This window comes from Nicotiana tomentosiformis, chromosome 9 (assembly GCF_000390325.3).
Source record: "Nicotiana tomentosiformis chromosome 9, ASM39032v3, whole genome shotgun sequence".
NCBI classification, from domain to species: Eukaryota; Viridiplantae; Streptophyta; class Magnoliopsida; order Solanales; family Solanaceae; genus Nicotiana; species Nicotiana tomentosiformis.
In genome coordinates, this window is record NC_090820.1 from 108,542,266 (window position 1) to 108,558,173 (window position 15,908).

A 15,908-nucleotide genomic window follows, 5' to 3' on the forward strand; every position below is an offset into this window, starting at 1 on the left:
CCCTCGGGCTCCACCAACTGTATCTCATCATCATCTGGCTGGGGAACAACAGGGTTGGAGAGCATCTGAAACATCTCTTCAGCAGTGTGGGCAGTAAGATCTGGCTCGTCAGACTGGCCAGCTGGTGCCTCTGCTGATGGTGCTGCTGGGTCTGTTGGTACTGATGGATCTGTCTTCATCAGTAGGTCAAATGGCAAATCACCCGTCGCTGCGATCTTCGTCACCTCCTTCCTCAATATCTCCACTGATTTCTTTGAAGCCTGGGATTTCCTAATCTTTTTTGCATGCATGCCCAACTCCTCAATAGCTCCCCCATGATCCACCAGTGTATCCATAATGGTATTCTGGTTCTCCAGAATCTTCTTCAATGTTTACTCCACTGACGGAGGGACCTATGGTGCTGCTGGGGTAGAAGGCTATGCTGCAACATCGCTAGATATGTCAGACAACTTAGAAGTGGTTATCTGCATCCAGTTGTTGAGACTCGCCAATATTTGGGAGACACGCAGCACAATGAGTGGATATGTGGATGACGTTGGCACTAGTACTGAGGCTGATGGTCTAGAATATGAAGGTGGTGGCATGTCAGTTATCTCGGTGGAAGGCCCGACTGTTGTAGGAGGTATGGGAGTTGTAGATGGCTTAGTAGCAGACTCTGTACCCACCACCAATGGCTCATCAGACTGACCAACGGTGGTAGTGGCCTTACCCTTGAACTTTGGGTTGTCCGCACCCAGCAGGTGGTACCATGAGAAGGGCTTCTTGGCCCTCACTTTCGTATCAAATGTCCTTGGAACCACCTTTGCATCGTTGAAATATTCTATGAGGGTGTTAGGATATGGGTAGGAGCTTTCACCTTTTCGGATAGCTATTGTCATGTTGGCCGACATGATGGCACCCACATTGATTGGGTACCCGGCCATAATTGAATCCACCAAAACTGCTCAGGGAAGAGGAAGATTGTTATTATTTCTGCTCGGGTCGATACAACTGCACACAAAGGTCTGCCACCCTTTTGCTTCAAAATTTAGGGTGGCCCAGAGGATAAGAACCCCTGCTATGATCCACGGTGGTGGAGGTCCTCGAGCAGCCAAAATCTCAGCTAGCCAAGGGCGAGCTGCATCACCCATAGCAATATTCTCTAGGTACTTGACTGCCTCTACCTCCTCAAAGCCCAGGTAAGTGTTCAAAGTGCTGGGGTCGAACTTGACTTTCAAATTTCTCACCTTTGTTATCTTGGTACCCTTCTTTATGTGAGCCACATTGGCATAGAACTCCCGAGCCAAGTGCTCATTTGTATCGATGACACTTTGGGTGAACCCCATCCACCCTTTTCGCTCCCGGAACTATCGAAGGATATTTGGATTATATTTATCCAAATCCTTCATTAAGAACTGTCGCTCAAGTGTGAGCGATCTCTGGGGCCACCACTCTCTGAACCTTGTAGAGGCTGTCAAACTCACAAACCGATCCTCCCATACTTCCTTCTTCTTCGACCTCTCTAGGCCGGCCACTCTAGTGTCACTTCCTCTACCATCATCATCATCATCATCATCATCATCATCATCATCATCATCATCATCTATTTTCACTGGTGCCGGAGGAGTAGGTGTAGAGTAGGGCTATGAACCATGGCTATCGGCATCAGAACCCTCAGAAGAACTTGCTGTAGTGGAGGGTTCATTGTGCAATTGATATCTCCCAGTGAGTTATGGTGGTTGGGACTGGGCCTCAGGCTGTACCTCCATTGACTGACCCTCGGAGGCTTCCCTAGACGGGGCATAGGAACTAGATTCAGAGGGATCTGTGGACCTCTCCCAGTGGTCGGCCTTTTGGCGATTACTTTAGATTGCTACTCCCAGTGGGTTAGTCCCCTTTTCTCTACCTCGGGAGGGCTCACCTCTCCTTTTGGATGTATCGCCTCTACCTCGGGAGTGAACCATTGTCTGCAATATAAGGCACATAAGTCAGTTGGAGTTAAAAACAGCTTAAACATTTGCAGTACAGTTGTAGGACAACAGTTTACAGAAGAGACAGTATAGACCACACAATTTTGAGTGCAGCCGCAGACTGTCATGTGCGGACCGCACAATTTTAAAGTGCGGTCACACACCCTGAAGTGTGGACTGCACAATTTTGAGTGCATCCGCACATACTAAAGTGCGGACTGCATAATTTTGAGTGCGGCCGCACAATTCCAAGCTGAGACACTGGTTCTTTGAAATTCCAATGTGCAGTCGCACACGTTTTTCTGCGGCCGCATAATTTTTTCTGCGTACGCACAATTTTGAGTGCGGTCCGCACTTTTCAAGCACATGTTTGCCCTAATCGACAGATATGCGGACCACATAATTGTGTGTGCGGCCGCACAATTTGAAAACATACGGTAGTGACTTTAGGTTTATTGCAAATTTTTCATAAATTAGACATGGTATTTGCAAATAAACATGATCAATGATCTACCCAGTCTCCAATGAACATACATGAAATTACCCACATGGTCTTAAGCACATATGAAGAACATTTGACATTTTAGGCCTAAAAATAACTAAACTAATCAAGAACAAAAATTAAGAAATATGGAAAAAGTCTAACATGGATTGAACACACCAGTGATGAAGGAATGCAGGCGAGAATCTAGACTTGATAAATTGATTATGAAGTGTGAACTATTTTGTGATGCACAATGTTTGCTTAGGGCTCAAGAGTTGAGAGAGTGTAAAGTGTGAATAGTGTTCAAAAGCCCTATTTATAATTTGACCAAGTCGGTCACAAAGTGAGCTGAGTGTAGCCGCACAATTTTGAGTGCTGTCTGCACTCTTTACCTATACTTGAGCTGAGATTCTGCGGTCCGCACAAAAGTGAGTGCGTGAGGTCTGCACATTTTTGTGTGCGGCCGTAGATTGGCCTATTTTCTGGAACTCAAAACTTCAGAGAGTTCACATTTTTGGGTCTCCAGTTGTGCGGTTGCAATCATAATTGTGCGGTCCTTACTTTATCAACACTTGGCCAATTTTTCAATCACAGTACCTGCAATGCACACTCATTCCTGCAAATCACTTCAAAACCAGTTAGCTCAATACAAAACCTATTTAAAAAGGAAGAAAATGAAAAATAAAAAGAAATATGGGTTGCCTCCCAAGAAGCGCGTGATTTAATGTCGCGGCACGATGCATGTTACCATCAATCACTTGAAATGGATTAACACCACAACGTGGCCATCATCAACTTTGCCAAGATAATGTTTTACCCGGTGACCGTTGACTCTAAACACTTCATCATTCTTGTTCTTCAAGTCTAATGTACCAAAGGGTGTTACGTGCACAACCGCAAATGGACCACTCCACTTGGACTTCAACTTTCTCGGAAACATCCGCAACCGAGAATTGAACAATAGCACAAGATCACCTTCTTTGAACTCCTTGTTCCGGATGTACTTGTCATGGAGGTACTTCATCTTGTCCTTGTATAAGGACGAACTTGAGTATGCATGGTACCGTAATTCATCAAGCTCATTCAATTGTACAACTCTTATGTTGGCGGCGACACCCCATTCAAGATTAAGCTTCTTCAATACCCACATAACCTTGTGCTCAAGTTCCACCGGTAGGTGACAAGCTTTCCCGAACACTAACCGATACGGAGACATACCAATCGGTGTTATGTAAGCCGTACTATAAGCCCAAAGAGCATCATCAAGTTTCTTCGATCAATCCGTCCGGTTGGCATTCACAGTCTTTGACAAAATACTCTTGATCTCCCGGTTGGAAACTTTGACTTGCCCATTTGCTTGAGGATGATAGGGAGTTGACACTTTGTGAGTGACACCATACTTTGTGAGTAAGGTATCAAAAGCTTTGTTACAAAAGTATGATTCCCCATCACTAATAATGGACCTTGGAGTACCAAATCTCGTGAAAATGTTCTTTTTCAAAAATGCCACTACACTTCGAGCTTCATTGTTGGGTAAAGCCACGACTTCAACCCACTTTGACACATAATCCACAACTACCAATATGTAAGTGTTTCCACAAGAGCTCACGAACGGACCCATGAAATCAATGCCCCACATATAATAAATGTCAATCTTCAAGATGGTGGTGAGTGCATCTCATTTTTCTTAGAAATCCCACCAGTCCTTTGACATTCATCACAACGCTTGACTAAATCGCTAGCGTCCTTGTAAAGAGTAGGCCAATAGAATCCACAACTCAACACTTTTGTTACTATTCTAGCTCCACCATGGTGACCACCATATGGTGAAGAGTGGAAAGCCTCAAGAATTTCTATTTGTTCCTCCTCTGGCACACATCGTCGAATCACACCATCGGTACAAATCCGAAAGAGATACGCTCATCCCAATAATAGTCAAGGCAATCTTGTTTGAGCTTCTTCCTTTGGTTTGAAGAGAACTCATTCGGTACAATACCACTCATAAGATAATTGGCTAAATCGGCAAACCATGGCATCCCAGTCATTGAAATGGATAGAAGTTGCTCGTCAGGGAAGGAATAATTTATCTCAAGGCCATCATGTGTCCTCCCCTCCTCCTCCAAACAAGACAAGTGGTCCGCCACTTGGTTTTCACTACCCTTGTAGTCTTGAATCTCTAGATCAAACTCTTGCAATAGAAGCATCCACCGCATTAACCTTGACTTTGAATCCTTTTTGCTCATTAAGTACCGAAGTGCCGCATGATCGGTGTGGACAATAACCTTTGTACCCATCAAGTACGGGCGAAACTTCTCCAAAGCAAACACAATAGCAAAGAGATATTTTTCGGTCATTGTGTAATTGACTTGGGAATCATTCATGGTCTTACTAGCATAGTAGACCAGATGGAAGATTTTAGTGATACGTTGCCCCAAAAATATTCCGACCGCCACATCACTTGCATCACACATGAGCTCGAAAGGCAAGATCCAATTCAATGCTGTGATAATAGGAGTAGTAGTCAACTTGAACTTGAGCAATTCGAATGCCTTCATACAATCCTCGTTGAAATGGAACTTGGCATCCTTCTCCAAAAGTTTACACAAGGGTTTACCACCTTAGAAAGTCCTTGATGAATCGACGATAGAGTCCCGCATGACCCAAGAAGCTTTTCACTCCCTTCATGGATGTAGGGAGAGGGAGTTTGGTGATCACCTCAATTTTGGCCTTATCGACATCAATACCATGCTTTGAAATTTTGTGGCCGAGGACTATGCCTTCCTCGACCATGAAGTGACATTTCTCCCAATTCAAAACCAAGTGTATTTCCTCACAGCTTGCCAAATCCTTGTCCAAGTTGTCCAATCACTCATCAAAAGAATTCCCCACCACGAAAAAGTCATTCATGAAGACCTCAAGAAAATCATCCACCATGTCGGTGAAGATGGCCTTCATACACCGTTGAAAAGTCGCCGGTGCATTGCATAACCCAAATGGCATCCGCGAGAATGCGAAAGTACCTAGGGACAAGTGAAAGTAATCTTCTCTTGGTCCTCAGGAGCAATAAGAATTTAATTGTAGCCGGAATATCCATCAAGGAGACAATAAAAAGCTCGTCCGGCCAACCTATCAAGCATTTGATCAAGAAATGGATGTGAAAAATGATCTTTTCGAGTGACTTTGTTGAGCTTCCTATAGTCCAAGAAAACTCTCCACCCGGTAACCGTTCTTGTGGGGATCAACTCATTCTTGTTATTTGTTACCACAATCATGCCCCATTTCTTTGGGACACATTGCATCGGAGAGGTCCACGAGCTATCGGAAATGGAGTAAACAACCCCGGCATCCAACCATTTTATGATCTCCTTCTTCACCACATCTTGCATTGCTTCATTTAATCTTCTTTGATGTTCAATGGAGGGTTTGGCATCCTCCTCCAAAATAATCTTGTGCATGCAAAAGGCGGGGCTTATACCCCGAATATCCGCCAGTATCCATCCTATAGCTTTATTCCTCTTTTGAAGCACCGCCAAAGTAGAATCTACCTGCACGTTAGTCAAGCAAGAGGAAAGAATAACAGGTAAAGTAGAAAATGGGCCACAAAACTCATACCTGAGATGTGAAGGCAATGGCTTTAACTCCAAAGTGGGAGGCTCCTCGATTGAGGGGTTTATTGGAGGAGACTTCCGGTTCTTAAGATCTAAGGACAATTTTCGGGGTTCATAAGTATACGACCACATTCCTTGTAATGCATTTACACATTCCACAAAGACTTCATTCTCATCATCATCATCACGATTAAGAAATACGGCCTCCAAAGTATCATCAACATTCATCATGGCACTAGTATCATCAACAATCACCTCGGTCACTAAGTCCACAAACGAACAAACTTCATTGCTATTCGGTTGCCTCAAAGATTTGCATACATGGAAAACCACCTTTTCATCACCCACCTGGAAGGTGAGCTCACCAACTTCCACATCAACAAGAGCCTTCCCCATAGCAAGTAAAGGTCTGCCCAAGATAATAGACACCTCATAGTCCACTTCGCAATCAAGAATCACAAAGTCCGCTAGAAGGATGAACTTATCGACACGAACCAACACATCATCAATAATACCAAATGGTCTATTCATAGTACGATCCGCCATTTGTAACATCATAGATGTGGGTCTTGGTTTCCCAATTCTCAAAGTTTTGAACACCGAGTAGGGCATCAAGTTGATACTCGCCCCTAGATCACATAGAGCTTTGGCAAAGTCGGCGCTTCCAATAGTGCAAGGGATTGTGAAAGCGCCGGGATCTTCCAATTTTGGAGCCATTGAGTGCACAATAGCACTCACTTGATGTGTCATCTTGATATTCTCATAGTTCATTAATCTTTTCTTTGTCACCAAATCCTTCATGAACTTTGCATAGCCGGGCATTTGTTCCAACACCTCAACCAATGGCACATTAATGGATAAGCTCTTCATCATGTCAATAAACTTCTTGAATTGGTTCTCGCTATTTTTCTTGGCGAGCCTTTAAGGGTATGGAGGAGGAGGCCTTGGCATTGGTGCCTTGGCCTTTGGCACTACCGGTTCCAGTATGTCAATCACGTGTTCCCTAGACGGGTTCACTTCTTCTTGAGTCTCTTTCACATTTTTATCAATATCAATTCTCACTTCATCATTAGCTTGAACCACATTGCTTGGAATTTCATCTTCTTCAATCACTACATCATCATCCACAATTCTTTTTTGGTTTGATGTTGTTGCCTCCCCACCCTTTCTACTCCTTGTGGTTACGGCCATTGCATGTCCCGTGTTGTTCTCACCCTTCGGGTTCATCACCGTGTCACTAGGTAGTGCCGCCCTAGGATGAGTATTTAAAGCTTGCGAGATTTGCCTTAATTGAACCTCCAAATTGCGGATTGAAGTATTGTGAGAGGCTAGTTGAGCATCAGAGTGGGCATTTTTCTCCATCATTTGTTTGAACATATTTTCAATCTGTCCTATCTCATTATTGGAATAGCTAGAACCATGAGATGGATAAGGAGGCGGGTTGTTTAGTTGTTGATACATCGAAAGCCTTTGAAAGCCTGCCTCCCGATTCCCTTGGTTATTGTTCCAACCCCCTTGGTTGTTGCCTCCCCAATATCCTTGATTGTTCCAATTGCCTTGGTTGCCTTGATTGTTTCAATTGCCTTGATTATTATTATTGTTCCAATTACCTTGATTGTTGGTATTATCACTCCAATTGCCTTGATTTCCTTGAGATCGCCATTGTTATTGATTCGGGCCTTGAACGTTGTTTCTTTGCCCTTGGTAGTTATTCACATATTGCACTTCTTCCTCTTGTTAATTGTATGATTCGTCTTGGTCAAATCCAGTATCATCTTGTACAAATTGTTCCACACGGTTTTGCACTTGTTGACCCTTTTGCCTTCGCTTGTTCACCAACATATTGAAACCTTCCATTGTATTTACTTGCTTAGGACCATGAACCTGTTGAAGTGGAGCTTTGGCCAATTGATTAATTGTAGTGGTCAACTCGGCAATTGCTTGCCCATGATCATGCAATTCTTTGTGTAGGTGATTACATTTGGATCACCTTGAAGAACATTTTCTCTACTTTGCCATGCCGATAAAGTATCCACCATTTCATCTAAGATTTCACAAACTTCGGCATATGGTGTTGTCATGAAATTTCCACCGGCAAGTTGGTTGACCACGCATTGATTGGTAGTATTGATCCCCCTGTAGAAGATTTGTTAAATCATAGCCTCAGTCATGTCATTATTCGGGCACTCTTTCACCATAGTGCGGTACCTCTCCCATATCTCGTGCAAAGGCTCATTGGATTCTTGTTTGAATGCTAGAATCTCGTCTCTAAGAGTAGCCATATGCCCGGAAGAAAAGAACTTGGCAATGAATCTTTTCGCCAATTCGTCCCATGTATGGATAGAATTATTTGGCAATCTTTCTAACCAGTCCAAGGCTTTCCCCCGTAGAGAGAAGGAAAATAACCTCAACCTTAGAGCATCCTCGAAGACATTGGTCTGTTTACTCCCCCGGTAAGTGCCCACAATCCTTTCAAGTGTTTGTACGCATTTTGATTCGGAGCTCCGGTGAAGAATCCATGTTGCTCAAGCAATGTGAGCATAACCTATGTGATTTGAAAGTTTCCCGCCCTAATGCGGGGCGGGACTATGGCACTTGCATACCCTTCATTCAGCAACACCCGGTGTGGAGCCGCTCTTGGTGGATTTGGGGGTGGAACGGGAATGTTGTTTTGAGGCGGTCAGCCTCGTCTATTTGTTTGAAGCTCAAGAGGAACCTCCTCAACCGGGTCATCTTCCACGTCCACATCCCCCAAAGGCATGTTTCCGAGAGGATCATTGTTGAGAGCCATTTTTGTACCTACAATCGATTCACAAAAAGGTTAGTAACCCGGAAGGAAAAGAAGACAAATCACACACAAAATCAAATATATAGCTAAATCCGTTTTTAGCTCCCCGGCAATAGCTCCAAAAAATTGATGTCGCCCAAACTCACACCACTGAATGGGATGGTGAGGTGGTCGATGCAATTATAAATACCTAACGTGAGTCAGGGTCGATTCCACATAGAGCTTTATATTGTATTAGGTATATACCTAGTCTAAGTATATGACGTGCCCAAGATTGCAGTTTCATATATTCAGTTGTTTCTTTTCTACTTCTAACTTTTATGCTAATGCTTGTAATTGTAAAGCTAAGGGACAATGTTTTTGGTATTGTTGTTTTTCAGGTTATAAAAGATCTAGGGTTGTAACTTTCACCTAGTTGGTTGCCTACCGGATTGAGAGCTTTAGGGCATGTTTGGTTGGTCGGGATACAATATAGCAATTACACGCGATTACTCACTCTATACCTCTTGGTAATTTGAGTGACTTTGCCCAATTTGGCTTTCTCAAGTCAAAATGGGTATGTCACGAAACAAGTGATATATGCTCAAGTCGGGTCTTACTATCTCTATATTCGACCCTTTAATTGGGGCTATGTATTTCTTGAGTTTACCCTAATTTCTTGTTAGCCAAGTTTTCCTAGACTTAGTCTGTCTTTCTCAAGTAGAGACTTAGTCAATTAGGCATGAATCAATGTTTGCAACCATCAATTCTTAAATTCAAGCAAGAACTAGGCTAAATATCATATACCCAATCATAAATAAACCCTAAATAATCACCCATTAAATACCCATACTAGGGTTGAGTTACAACCCTAGCTAAGGGTTTAGCTACTCATAGGAAATGAAGAAATTAAAGAAGAAACTAAGATAAAACTCATAATAGATGATTAAGGGAAGAAAATCTAACGTTAAAATGATAAACTATTACAAAGTTACATAAAACAATAAAGAAAACGGCTATCTATTCTCAGGTGTTCAAAACTTAACCTAAAAATGACAAAAAGATCTATTTATACCCAGATAAAATTATCGGACAAAATTACCCCTGCGGAGGTTGTGCGGCCGCACAATTCTGTGTGCGGTCCGCACTTTGAAGCTGACTTGACATGGTGGTATTCTGCGGCCGCATAAATCTGGGGTGCGGCCGCACTTCCACTGATTGTGCGGATCGCACATTTTTGAGTGCGACCGCACTCTTGATCTTGGCTTGGACATGGGAAATTTCTGCGGACCGTACATTTATGAGTGCGGCCGCACTTTTGCATTCTGCGGCCACACAATAATAGTGTGTTCCACACATCTTTAGGTCCCCAAAGCACATCTCTCTGAACCTTGTCTTATGCGGCCGCACAATAATTGTGCGGTCCGCACTTTGTGAAGGAATTCTGACAATGGCTCTTCAGAGTCTGCGGCCGCACACAGTATTGTGCGGTCTGCACTTTGGTCCATTTTGCCTTGTTTTGGTTCTTGTCCATTTTTTACTCATTCTGAGTTGATTTTTATTTCTTTGGCTCGTTTCCTAATATTTCTGCAAGAAAGCACATTTCATTAGTTCTCAGGAATACCTTTAAGCATTTTTTTTGGCTAAAACGTAAGTAAAAGAGAGTAAATAAGTAGTCAAAATCCCTACTTATCAGTGCCATTTGAGATACAACCCATCTTGCCAACTACACAATTGTCCCTTGTCACACAAAGCATTATAATTGTCATAATCAAAGACATAGGAATAGCCTTTCTTCTCATAATTAGGAGTGTGCATATCACAAATTGCTAAGGCCATCTCCAACCCTTGCCTCCATTTTCTCCTCCAAAATGGAGTAAACTCAAAAATGGAGTAAAGTTACTCCAACCATTACTCCATTTTTTACTCCAAAAAAGAATATTCCATTTTATATTCTTCTCTCTTCAAAATTATATTATTATCTTTTATTGAAATTTTATTTTCTTATTTCTATTAAAGAAATTCTATATTTTTATTTTTTACATATTCATCACATATAATTTAATATAAAATTATTTTATATCATAAATATTTAAATAATATAATTTATAAGCAAATATTATAGATTATATATATTAACAGATAATTCAAATAAAAGTAAAATCATTGAGATACAAGATAATTAAATACATATTATATTATGATAAAATTTAAATTAAATATTATATAAATATTCAACTTCCACCTCTGGTTTGCTCCCATAAATGAAATTAATTTACATAAAAATAACTTATAATAAAATTAACTTACAAATTTACATAAAAATAATAAACGCACGAAAATTAATTTATCAAAATTATACGACAAAGTTAAGATGTAAATTAATATTATAAAGATATTATATAAACATAATTAGGTATATATAAAGAGATAAATTAAAAGAGTTAAATAATAATAATAATAATAAAGTAAGGATGAATAGTAATGGAGGAGATGAATAGTGTCACTCCAAATTTGGAGTAACACTATTCGTCCCCTATTTTGGGGGCAAAATGGGAGAGCATTGGAGCCACAATTTGGCAAAAAAAGGACAGCATTTTGGAGAAATAGGGTATGTTGGCTTAACATTAACATCAACATTCCATCTGATATGAGAACTTGGCTGGAGTGTTGTTTGTGGAACATCTTTTTCTTGTGATTTGCACGCTAAAAGTAACGGATATGGCAAAAATCAATGATTACTTGCCATACCCAAATTTCTGCTTTTACTACTACTGTTGATAACAGATATGACAAGAGGGGTTGCTCTGATGGTAAGCAACCTCCACTTCCAATCAAGAGGTTGTGAGTTCGAGTCACCCCAAGAGCAAGGTGGGGAGTTCTTGGAGGGAAGGATGCCGAGGGTCTATTGGAAACAGCCTCTCTACCTCATGGAAGGGGTAAGGTCTGCATATACACTACCCTCCCCAGACCCCACTAGTGAGATTATACTGGGTTGTTGTTGTTGTTGTTGATGATGATGATTTTAGTAGTAGCCGTAGATAAATTGCAATAAGAAAGTTTTTAAGATGGGTAATTAATGTTAGATACCTTGTCGGAGTAGTAAGGATGAAATTGGGCAAAATTCAAAAATAGCCAGATTTACAAGTAGTAATTGAAAAATAGTCACAGTTTCAAAAGTAATCGAAATTTAGCTCCTTTTCATATAAAGATAAATCTGCATGAAAATATTGTTTAAAATCCGAAAAATATTCCAGCATAATATACTAGAGTTCCAGCATAATATACTGTTCCAGCATAATATACTGGTCCAGCATAATATGCTGGAAGTTCATACACCGTTGTTCCAATCTCTAGTATATTATACTGGATCTTTTCGTGTGTTGGAGTTCTAGCATAAGATGGTGGAAGTTCATACACAGGTGCACCAATCTCCAGTATATTATGATAGAACTTTTCGTATTGTAGTAAAATAGTGGCTATTTTTCAATGACTTTGCAAACACTAACTATTTTTCAATTAGCAATCCAAAAACTGACTAGCTCTTGCTATTTCACATGAAATTGTTCAAAAAAAGTTATTGTCTTCTTGATTTTGACAAATGCTAATTTAGACCAATTTTTTTTTAAAGCTTAAGTAAATAAGGACTAGATGGAATATTATACATACTGTTTCGTGTTAGCAGCGTCTTCTCACATATGTTATGTACATTAACTTATCATAGACTATAGCTTCCCTTTTCTCACATATGGTTGGTTGTTCAATAACTCTTCTCTCTTTTATTACTTTCTACTAGTGGTTTTGTGCCATATTTCATCTTAAGGCCCAGATTCATGCCATGTGTCAAGTGACATGACATATCCAGTCAAACTGCAAGCCAAAATAATGACGCCACGTGTTAAATGATGTGGCAATCCAAGTTAAAAAAAAAAAGAAGCAAGAACCAACCACAGGTTGCCAAGTGGCTAAAATGATATGTCTTAACCAATCAGAATCAAGCAAGAGAGTTCTTATGTAACTGGACTGTCCATCCTCTATAACTATAAATAGAGGGGTTACATAACTCTCAAGAGATGCAGAGTTAGAGAAGAACATTCCGCAATTGGTGAAGGCATCCACAAACAGAGAGATCAATCATCAAGTGCATAGTTCTTCAACAAAGGAGTGATCAATGGAGTTCTTCCCGGAGATCAACCCGTAACAACAAAGTGATGCTCAACATTCTTGGCGATTAAATACATCACAAGGAGGTCTGCATCGTCTTACATTCGAGAAAGACGCTTCTCAAGCACTCGAATCACGGATAATTTTTGAGAGGAGAATCAAGCGATACATAGAATCGTACTCACAAATATTTATCAATAAAATCTCTTTTTCTTCATATTATTTTTGTTGCAGTTTATTTTCCGTACGCCCAATGGGACTCATTCTGCCCTTCATCTCTCCTTCTTGCAAGTTGAAAACTACGAACTTCAGATCTACTGCTACAATGGCTTTCCGCAAGTGTGATGTTTCATGCAAAGATACTACTGCTGCCACATCTGTTGAGCTCAGTCATTTTGGCCTAATCACTCGAAGCAAGTTCAAAGCTAGTGGCTTGGATGGATCTGATTACTTCGCCTCCTTGGATATGGAAAAGAAGAGCAAATCTCACATGACGTCTACAACCACAATCTTTGGAAGCAACACCCCATTCTCGCTATTTGACGAACTTTTTCAAACAGCCTCCAAACTTGGTGAACTTGAGGATCTGGTGGATTCTCCGATTTCAATGAAAGTCAACGCCTTAATGACCGACGCAACTAACGTGGACGAAATGTTTGCCATGATGGAACAAACTATAGAAGTCATGAAGAAATCTATTGAAGACAAAGACCTTCAAATTGTTCAACTCATGAACAAACTTGAGGCCTATGCACCTGGAGAGTCAAGCCACGTCCCTCCTTGTTCACCTGTCTTCACCTCGCAAAACACGACTGTTGAGGAATCACTTGCCAAGGTCAGCATTCAGAGGGAATAACAATCCACTTCGGTTGCGGTGTTATCTGTCAAACAATTGTAAGACATGATAACAAACACCATCAGAGCTCAATACGGCAGACCATCACAAAGTTCATTGTACTACTCTAAGCCTTATACTAAGAGGATTGATTATCTAACTATGCCAACCAATTATCAACCACTAAAGCTGCATCAATTTGGTGGCAAAGGAAACCCAAGGCAACATATTTCCCACTTTGTCGAGACTTGTAAAAATGCTGGAATGCATGGTGACTTTTGGTAAAGTAGTTTGTTCGTTCGCTGAAAGGGAACACATTTGACTGGTATATTGAGTTGGAGCCCGAGTCCATTGATAGTTTGGATAAACTTGAAAAGGAATTCCTCAATCGTTTTTATAGTAACCGAAGAACTGTAAGCATGATAGAGTTGACAGGCACCAAGCAAAGGAAGGACGAGCCTGTGGTGGATTACATCAATCGTTGGAGGGCGTTAAGTTTAGACTGCAAGGATCGTCTTTCAGAAATATCTGCTGTGGAGATGTGCATTCAAGGGATGCACTGGGGCCTTTTGTACATCTTACAATGGATCAAACCGCGAACGTTTGAAGAACTTGCAATGCGAGCTCACGACATAGAGTTAAGCATCACAAGCCATGGAAAGGCATCTACATTTGCTGATCAGAAGGAGTTCAAGAACAATGTTGCATCAAAGAACCAAATCAAAGAATCTATGGCTATGAAAGCAACTTCTGGGAAAGTCACGACTAAGAAAAAGTTCAAGGAGAATAAGACCCTGAATCAATATCCTAAAGAGGAGAAACATCATCCAACCTTGAAAGAATTAGAGGCGAAGGTTTATCCGTTTCTAGATTCAGACGTACCCACGATCCTCGATGAATTGTTGACCAAGAAAGTCATTGATCTCCCTTAATCAAAAAGGCTTGAGGAAATTGGTAAATTTGACGATCCAAAATACTGTAAGTTTCATCGCATCATTAGCCACCTTACAGAGAAATGCTTCATCCTAAAAGAGAAAATCATGGCTCTTGTAAGTGAAGGAAAAATCATCATAGACATGGATGAAACATCAGAAGCAAATCATGCAAGTATCGTGCTCAAGGAAAAGAAGTGTTCAAGGTTGTAGAACGCGTAAAGCACCTCCTTCTTACAATTTGGAAGTTTCGAGCCCGTTGAAGTTGATTTTCCAGGGAAAACTCTTGAAGGTTCACTAGAGCTGGACGCTCAGTCCAAAGACAAAGACGATGAGGGTTGGACTCTAGTCACTCATAAGAAACGAAGACATCAAGAAGTTTTGAGGCAACCACTTCCTAAGTCAAGAGCAAAAATAAGCGATGTGGATAAGCTACAACTACCAAGAATTATCAAATCTTCTATAAGCAAGAAGATTAATGGTGCCTTATCGCCAAAGTTCCGAAGTCCATCACATTGCATGAATTCTTTCCTGGAAAATTCCTTCATGGAGGTCACGTTGGTGCAACTCATGTAGTTTCTAGTACTGACAAAACAAAGAAAAGCAACGATGAACGCGCTCCAATGAAAACACAAGAACATCATGATAACGGAAAAGTTGTCACATGTTGTGCAACAATTTCCTTTACAAATGATGTTGCTGGGGTCTAGGCCACATAACATACCTTTGTTCGTTGTAGGGGCCATTCGGGAACAACATCTCAATCACATACTTATTGATGATGGTTTCGTTGTCAACATCATGCCAAAGGTGGTGCTAAAAAAGCTTGGGATCTCTATCGATGAGCTATCGAAAAGTAACCTAACAATCCAAGGTTTCAACCAAGGAGGACAACGAGCCATAGGTATGATCCGTGTGGAATTATCTATTGGTGAGATGAACTCAAACACCCTGATTCACGTCATAGATTCTAAAACATCATACAACCTACTGCTCGGACGTCCTTGGATTCATGAGAATGGAGTGGTATCGTCTAATTTGCATCCATGTCTGAAGTACATAAGGGATGGAGAGATAGTCAAAATTGATGCAGACATCAATCCTTTCACTAAGACGGAGTCATACTTTGCAGATGCAAAATTCTACCTAGATTCTTGTGAACCAAGTGT